The sequence below is a fragment of the Cebus imitator genome, unplaced genomic scaffold (assembly GCF_001604975.1).
Source record: "Cebus imitator isolate Cc_AM_T3 unplaced genomic scaffold, Cebus_imitator-1.0 Scaffold793, whole genome shotgun sequence".
NCBI lineage: Eukaryota > Metazoa > Chordata > Mammalia > Primates > Cebidae > Cebus > Cebus imitator.
This window is the reverse complement of record NW_016108108.1, coordinates 78,407-83,954: the sequence shown is the minus strand read 5'-3', so window position 1 is coordinate 83,954 and position 5,548 is coordinate 78,407. Positions and strand designations below refer to the sequence as shown.

At 42.4% G+C, this 5,548-nt stretch overlaps 2 non-coding genes across 2 annotated transcripts; one reads left to right on the top strand and one right to left on the bottom strand.

Annotated features, from left to right (window-relative positions):
* Positions 1–2,294: 2,294 nt before the first annotated feature.
* TRNAF-GAA lies at positions 2,295–2,367 on the bottom strand. Its single transcript has one exon. It is a non-coding gene; the product is annotated as a tRNA-Phe (tRNA).
* A 466-nt stretch (positions 2,368–2,833) lies between these two features.
* On the top strand, positions 2,834–2,905 carry TRNAE-CUC. The gene has a single exon. It is a non-coding gene; the product is annotated as a tRNA-Glu (tRNA).
* The last annotated feature ends 2,643 nt before the right edge of the window (positions 2,906–5,548 follow it).

The following is a 5,548-nucleotide window of genomic DNA, read 5'->3' as shown; positions in this document are numbered from 1 at the left end:
AAAAAAAAAAAAAAAAAAAAAAAAGTTAGTACCATACTACTGGCAGTTGCACTCCTGGACGTTTATCTTGAATAAATGAAGATTTATTGTAACACTACTGGTATGCAAATGTTTATGGTAGCTTTATTTGTAAAAGTCAAAAAGCTGAAAATGACCCAAATGTCCTTCAACAGGTGAATGTTCAAACTGGCATATTCATACGATGGAATACTATTGAGCAAGAAGAAAGAACAAACTATTGTTGCTGAACAACGTAGATGGCTCTCTAGATAATTACAGTGACTGCAAAAAGCCAATCTAATAGGTTACATAATGTATGATTGTGTTTCTTACGACATTCTGGAAATGACATTATAAAAGTGAAAAACAGATCAGTGGTTGCCAGAGGTTGAGGCAGGGACAGTGGGAAGTGGGTGTAGCTGTTAAGGGGCAATAAGAGGAGTCCTTGTGTAATGGAAATGTTTTGCATCTTGACTTTATCAATCTCAGTATCAATATCCTGGTTGTGATTTTGCACTATAGTTGTGTAAGATGTCGCCATTGGGGGCAAGTAGGTAAAGGGGACTTGGAATCTCTCTGTGTTATTTCTTATAACTGCATGTGAATCTATGATTACCTAAAAATTAAACATTTAATTTAAAAAGACCAAAGTCGTTAAAATGAGCCAGATGGGGAACTGAAAGGGAACAGTGAGAGAGTACTGGGAAAGATAATGGAGAGTCAAGTTGAAACAGGTTAGAAAGAAATGGCTTAGGTAGAGAGGGCAGAAAAGTCCTCATCAGAACTTCCCTTCTAACAAAAAGCAGCCCTAGAAATTATTTCTTTTCTAACAAAGAGCAGCCTGAATGATTGAGCTGCAGACATAGGTAAGGAAGCTGGAAGCTTGCATGGGGGTAGGCTGGCAGCTGCACCCAAAGAGAAGGGCTACCTGGGGGCCAGGCGTGTCAGCCCTGAGGCTCCTCCTTCCCTTTTTTGTTAGCTTGCGCATGGTAAGAAAGAAATGGGGGGGCAACAGGGAGGGACCCAGGCAGAGAACCCACCTGCATAATAACAGATTGGGTAAGGGCTGCCAGAAATTCACACCCTATGCAGCTGGCACACCTGGTCCTAACTGGGTTTTTCATGCCCTGTGTAGATCAGACACCACCCACCAACTAGCCCATCCATAAAATCCCCCTCATTTCACAGCATTTCGGCACCCCTTTTTTTCCGGGACCCCTTTCTGTAGCAGAGAGATATTTTCTTTCTTTCGCTTATTAAATTTCCACTGTTAACCTCACTCTTGGTGTGTCCAGGTCCTTGGTCTCGGTGGCCATGAGACAAGGAACTTTGGGTATCACCCCAGAAAACCAGTCTGCTTCAAAGTCCCAAAATCCGAAGGAGGACTGCTTCATAAGGGAAGGATTGTCAGTAGGTTGATATACTGTGCAAAATTAAGCATAGGACCTAAAAGAGCCAAGACATTTGGCAAGTTGGAAGTTGATGGTAACGGTTTTCCTGGGATTGGAAGGCAGACCTCAGCTGAGCAAATAATGAGGCAAACATTATTCTTACAACAGGTTTGGTGCTGAGTGGAAGGAAAGAGTCTGAGGATAATGCACAAGGCATGCGTTCCACCTTTGTTGTCCAAAGAGGGAGACTGAGACATTCTGCAGTTTGAAGGGAGACAGGTAAGGAGGAGAGAGGTGAAGGATGCAAGCATAGAGCAAAATGGACTGAATCGGAGAGGGGTCAAAAGCGCAGGTAAGTAGACTTGGAAATGAAAGACCTTTCCTCCGTGTAGGAAGACAGGGGTTGAATATGCCAAGAGCTAGGAAATTGGGAGTTCAGGAAAAAGGTGGCTGTGGGAATATGCTGGCTGTCTCCTTTCACAGCTCAGCGGCCACCCTGCCCCTCCCCCGCCTCTAGCAAGGAGCCGCTTTTTCAGTTAAACTCAGTACAGGAGGCTCCTTCTTCCAGGGACGCTTCCTTCAGTTCCTTGAGTGCCTCTCCCTATCCTTTGAGAATTGCATAACAATTCACTTACTCGATATTTATTGAGGGAACATAGGGGTCGAAAATAAAATGTAATAGGTATTGCTCAAGATTAAACTTCTTTCAGCACGTTTCCCTCTTCCTCTTTTATCTAAGGTTCTGCTACTGAAATAAACGTTGTATCCCATAGGGTTCTTACGATTTCCTTTATAAATTTGAGAAAAACATGATCCCATTTCAGGTTCCCAGGTGTGTTTCTGTATTGTAGAAAGACAGTTCAGTATTTATATTGCTGTGAACTGAAAAAGCGAGTGCATTTCTGCCGAAACCCGGGATCGAACCAGGGACCTTTAAATCTTCAGCCTAACAGTCTCCCAACTGAGCTATTTCGGCTCCGCCCACATTGCTGGGGGAAAAAAAAAAAGAAAGAAAAGACCTAATGACTTTATTGCTTATCTTATTATTTAAATATTAGGTTTTTTTTTTTTAAACCCACAATGACGAGTACTCCGAATGAACCAAAGACAAATTAAAAAATTATCTTGCTCTTCAATGGTTCACCACTTTATGCAGAGAAAAGCAAGAAGGCAATTACAAATTAATGCTACAATTTATTCCCGGTTGAATCCACACATCGAAATACAGCAGGTTCCATCATCCTGTAACGAACCTCCGAAATTACTTTTATGGCGTTTCCACGTCCTTTGCTGTCCAGATTTTATGGGTTGGTACAAGACAAGAGGTAGGTGAATACGAGAGCATTTTGCATTGACTCCTTGGAAAAACTAGGAAAAGTCAACTCTATGCATGTATATCGAGTTTTAGCTCGTAAGGTGGTTTTATGAAGCTTTTGACAGCATCCCTGGTGGTCTAGTGGTTAGGATTCGGCGCTCTCACCGCCGCGGCCCGGGTTCGATTCCCGGTCAGGGAATGAGTCTTTTTAACCTCTAAATTCTTTGATCCAGGAAGGAAACCTCCAAGTACAGTGAATTGAGGATAAGTTAACTTTCAATTTTCATGAGGCGTTTTCTGCATAGAAACCCTGTTCCTGTTTTGGTATTCCAGGTACAAAATGACAAGCGATGTAATATTCAATTATTTAAAAACATTTGTTAATGAATACTTAATCTAGTGTACACCGAGTGACTGTCATTGTACTAAGTTAAGTGCTTTAAAATTTTTAACTCATTCAATTGGGTGGTTCAGTAAGCAGGAAATTTCGGAGACAATGGATTAGGAGTTGGTTGATATTAGCATAACCTTTTGAAAAGACAGTTATGAAGATGACAGACAAGAAATGGGGAAGTCATTTTTGAGATATTTGATGAAGAGCTCGCTTTGCTTAAGCTTCTGAAGCTGCTAGAGCCTAGGGGGTTTAGACACCTACTCTGCCTTCCTCGGATTTTCTGTATGTTCCACGCTGCTCCAGCTGGGCACTGGGGGATAGCTTCAGAAATACCTACACAGAAATTTAATATTCCGGGCCAAAGCAGTTTCAGGACTGCTTCATTTCTCCAGGCTTCAACATTTCTTCCCCTATGAAGCTACAAGCTATGTTTTTTCCTAAGAGAGAATAGGAGAAGGTCACGAACATGAAATTAAAACCTCCTGTCACAAAACCGAGAAACAGGCAAACAAACAGCTCATTCAGCATCATCTCTGAAAGCACATTTGATAAATTTACCTGTAGCTACTGGAGAAAAAGCAGACTTTTTTTTTACCCTTCTGACCAGGTTTGGTGCCTCTGAGCTATTTGGCTCCTGCCTGACAGTATTGAGGCAAGAAGCTTTGTTTCTTGGTCTGTCTAAAGAGCAGACCAGCTGTATTGCTTATTATTTCTTTATTATTTCTGATAAGAGTTTGGGGCATGTATGATTTGGAGCACTTCTCTACAAGTTTCCAAACAAAGGTCATGGTGCTACCCTGATCTTTTTTCACCAACAAATGGGGGTGTGATATTTTGTTTGTTTTTTGAGAAGTCTCTCTCTGTTGCCCAGGCTGGAGTGCAATGGCTTGATCTCAGCTCATTGCAACCTCTGTTTCCCAGGTTCAAGCAATTCTCCTGACTCAGCCTCCTAAGTAGCTGGAATTACAGGCACGTGCCACCACCACACCTGGCTAATTTTTGTATTTTTAGTTGAGACGGAGGTTTCATCACTTTGGCCAGGCTGGTCTTGAACTCCTGTCCTCAAGTGACCCACCTGCCTCAGCCTCCCAAAGTACTGGGATTAAAGGCGTGAGCCACTGCTTCTGGCCAGGATGTCATTTTTATTTATTTATTTATTTTTAATTCTTTTTTTTAAATGGAGTCTGGCCCAGGCTGGGGTGCAGTGGCATGATCTCTGCTCACTTCAATTTCCCTCCCCAGGGCTCAAGCAATTCTCCTGCCTCAGCCTCCCGAGTAGCTGGGATTACAGGCGTGTGCAACCATGCCCGGCTAATTTTTGTATTTTTAGTAGAGACAGGGTTTCACCATATTGGTCAGGCTGGTCTCTAACTCCTGACCTCAGGTAATGCGCCCGCCTCGGCCTCCCAAAGTGCTGGGATTACAGGCATGAGCCACTGCTGGCTAGGGCGTGATGTTTTTATGATCAAGTTAAATGAAACAGGAATTTTTCTAAATAACTGCACTTTCTCTTCCCTCCGCTTGCCCCATATATTCACAGTTTCCAAAACTGCTTTGAGATGGGACACTATTGTCATCTTGTCAGTACTCTCCTTGAAATAATAAATTTTGACACATTCATAAGATCGATTTGACTAAGAAATTTTGTTTTGACATAATCATAAAAGTAGTATAGTTTGTCAAATTCTTGTATGCACGGAAGCCTTTCAAACTAATGCTTCATAGGAATTCAACCCTCTGGGCCTGGTGGTGATCACTTCTTGAACTGCACCCTCTTCTCATGATATCACACGTTGCCTCCTCTATGTGTAGCAGGAATCTCTTACTTCATTAGTTTTATGCCTCTGCTCTCAGGGAACAGTCTGGTTGGGATCCTTGTGGAAGGAACCGTTTTGGTTTATTTATCTTGGTTAATGCCTTTTTCTTTTCCCCCTTTTCCGCATAAAGGGAATTGGAAGCTGGGCGCGGTGGCTTACGCTTGTAATTCCAGCACCTTGAGAACCTCCCAAGGTCAGGGTTTGAGATCAGCCTGGCCAACAGGGTGAAACCCCGTCTCTACTAAAAACACAAAAATTAGCCGGGCATGGTGGCATGTGCCTGTAGTCCCGGCTGCTAGGGAGGCTGAGGCAGGAGAATCACTTGAACCCGGGATCATCACATTACACTCCAGCCTGGGCGACAGAGCGAGACTGTCTTAAAAAAAAAAAAAATGAATTAGAGATGAGAAACTCTTCTTCAAATGCTACCATTTTTTTTTCCTTCTCTTATGAGCTATTATTCATTGTCCATGAAGAAAAAAAAATTCCCTAATTCTGCATTTTGGCACAATACGTTCTGTTTATTCACCAGACTTGCTACCTGGTTACTGGTCAACTCAGTGAAAAAATAAAAAAAAAAATAACAAAACCAAAATAAGCACCAGGACAAGAGGAGGAAAGAGAATGTGAA